Source organism: Solanum pennellii, chromosome 5 (assembly GCF_001406875.1).
Source record: "Solanum pennellii chromosome 5, SPENNV200".
Lineage (NCBI taxonomy): Eukaryota > Viridiplantae > Streptophyta > Magnoliopsida > Solanales > Solanaceae > Solanum > Solanum pennellii.
In genome coordinates this window covers 16,871,465-16,874,672 of record NC_028641.1, presented here as the reverse complement: position 1 = coordinate 16,874,672, position 3,208 = coordinate 16,871,465, and the positions used below count along the sequence as shown (strand labels likewise).

At 34.8% G+C, this 3,208-nt stretch overlaps 1 long non-coding RNA gene across 1 annotated transcript; it reads left to right on the top strand.

Annotated features, from left to right (window-relative positions):
• Positions 1–2,154: 2,154 nt before the first annotated feature.
• Positions 2,155–2,960, top strand: LOC114077249. Its single transcript, XR_003578306.1, has 3 exons — positions 2,155–2,491; positions 2,583–2,672; positions 2,770–2,960. It is a non-coding gene; the product is annotated as an uncharacterized LOC114077249 (long non-coding RNA).
• Positions 2,961–3,208: the final 248 nt, after the last annotated feature.

The following is a 3,208-nucleotide window of genomic DNA, read 5'->3' as shown; positions in this document are numbered from 1 at the left end:
CACGAGACTCACGACCCACACTGTCACGCAGATACACAGACCGCAGCCCGCAGCAGCAGCACACGCTAACGTCGGTCGCCACATCCGTCTTATCATCATTTCATCACTCTCACTCATCTCTCAACTCTCAGCTCTCGTTTGTCATCACTCGTAACTGTAAGTTAGTCAAATCGTCTTAAACTCTCATCATCACTCATCTCTCAACTCTCATGCACAGATTTTGTTGTTGTTCCTACTCCTTGTGCTCTTGCGTTTTATTTTATTGTTTGTTTCCTTGTAAGTTGTAACAAAGCTGAGGGGCGATGGCTATTGTGACTTTGTGAGGCCTGATCCTTGTAACTTTGTTGATTGTTGTTCTTGTTGTTTGTTTCACTTTTCTATATATGACACAGACTGGAAGTAAGGGAAGTGAAAGTGGAGCTTCAAATGAGAGCATACCTTACACCTCATCTCCCATGGAACCTAGAGCTAATTGTTGGAAGCATTTTGAAAAGTGCACCGATGAAAATGGAGCTAGTAAAGACAAATGCAAGTATTGTGCAAAAGCTTATGCAGCTTCTACATCATCTAATGGTACGTCATCAATGAATATTCATATGAGAACATGTCCTAAATTTCCTCGTGACACCATAGATAAAGGTCAAAATCTAATTAATTTTCTACCATCTTCGATGGGAGCTAAGGAAGGGTTCATTAGCACTTGGAAATTTGACAAAGCACAAAGTAGGAAAGTTTTAGCCAAAATGATCATTGTTGACGAGCTACCATTTAGTTTTGTTGAGAAAAGGGGTTTTAAAAACTTCATGAGAGTTACAATGCCGCAATTTCATATTCCTTCTCGTAGAACTGTGACGAGAGATTGTTATGAACTATACCTTGAAGAAAAAAAAATCTGAAGAAGATTTTCAAAGAAGCACGTCCAAGAGTTTGTCTTACAATAGATACTTGGACCTCTATATAAAAAATAAACTACATGTGTTTGACAGCCCACATTATAGATAGAAATGGGATTTTGTATAAAAGAATAATAAATTTTGTCCTATTTCTAGTCATAAGGCGTGGATATGGCAGCTTGCATTACTAATTGTTTGCTTGAATGGGGTTTGGATAACGTGTTTACTATAACAGTTGATAATGTTAGTTCTAATGATGTTATTGTGAAAGAAATGTCTAAAAATTTGAGCAATTGGGGAACTAACACTATGGATGGTGACCATCTTCATGTGAGGTGTATGGCACATATCCTTAATCTTATTGTGAAAGATGGGTTGAAGGAAATTGGAATGTCTGTCAAGCTAGTGAGACAAGCCGTGAAATACATTAAACAATCTCCCGCAAGACATAGAAAGTTTAAAGAATGTTGTGAATCTGAATTGACAACTTGTAAGAAATCATTATGTTTAGATGTTCCTACTAAGTGGAACTCTACATATTTGATGCTTCATATAGCACAACATTTTGAGCTTGCATTTGAAAGATATAGTTTTTATGATATTGGATACTTGAATCATCTTCGTACCTTTGGTTGTGATTCTTCTGAAAACAAAGATGGAACTAGTGTTGAAGATGGAACTAGTGTTGAAGATGAAACTAGTGTTTAAGATGGAACTCATGCAAATATCCTTTCAAGTGTTGACTGGAAAAATGTGAGGTCAATGGTGAAATTTCTTGAAACTTTTTATGTACTTACTTTGAAGGTCTATGGTTCTAATTATGTCACTAGCAATATACACTTTGTTGAAATTGCTGAACTTAATTTTATTTTGAAAGAGATGATGACAAAAGAAGATCGTAGCTTGAAAGAAATGGCGGAAAGTATGAATGAGAAGTTCAAAAAGTATTGGGGTGAACCACAAAAAATGAACAAGATGATCTTTATCTCATCTGTATTTGATCCCCGTAACAAGCTTGATTATGTTCCGTTTGTAATTGTGGATATGTTTGGAAAAGAAGTTGGCAAAAAGCTATGTTCGGAAGTGAAAAAATACATGAACAAATTGTTTGAGTATTATGTCAAGAAATCCCCAAAAAGATCTTTACATGTACCATCTTCACCCACTTCATCTGTCAATTCATCAAGTATAAGATCACACTCACCAACACCGTTGAAACATTTATCTCCTTCTTACTCAACGAAACAACAATTTAAGAAACATAAAGAAGTTAGTGGAAGTTCAGGCAATAATTCAGAATTGAGAAGATATCTTGAGGAAGATAGTGATGAATTTGATATATTAATGTGGTGGAAAGTTAATGAGCCGAGATTTCCTATTCTCGACGGAAATGGTTCGTGATGTGTTAGCCATTCCCATTTCAAGTATCGCATCAGAATGTGCATTCAGCAAAGGAGGTCATGTTCTTGATCCCTTTAGGAGTTCATTAACTCCTAAAATTGTGAAATCTCTTATTTGTGTTCAAGATTGGCTTAGAAGTGAGTCTTTTCCAATCAATATTGAGAAAGATTTAGAGTATCTTGAACAACTTGAACTTGGTACGAATTTGATATTTGTATTAACTATGTTGTAAATAATTTTGTTACTTGTGTTTCTTAACAACTAACAAATTATTTCATATATTTTTAGATTTTGCTTGTAGTGGGACTGAATCTAGTATAATTGATATATAGTTGCAGCTTGTAAGTTCAACTATCAACTAGTGATGTGTGATAACGAGTAAGTAAAGAACTTATTTACATAACTTGCTTGATAGTTTTATATATTCTATTATGAAATATAGATCATTTGTATAAACAGTTCTATTTTCTCGCAGGTTCATCAATGTTTTGTTATTTTCTTGGTTGCTATCTGCTAGAACTTTGGAGCTATTGCAATCGAGGTTGCAAGTTGCAACGATGTTTTGTTGTCTTTGTTGCTGGAAGTTGCAATGAGCCAGATAATGATGACTTTAGTTTTTAACTAACTCTATTTTAGTGGATGGACACAAGTTTGTTGACCTTTCTAGTGTTGTTGTATTGTTGTCTTGACTTTTAATAGAGGTTGCAAGTTGCAACGATGTTTTGTTGGTTTTCTAAATCTTTTTGTTGCTGGAAGTTGCAATGAGCCAGATAATGATGACTTTAGTTTGTAACTAACTCTATTTTAGTGGATGGACACAAGTTTGTTGACCTTTCTAGTGTTGTTGTATTGTTGTCTTGACTTTTAATAGAGGTTGCAAGTTGCAACGATGTTTTGTTGGTTTTCTAAATCTT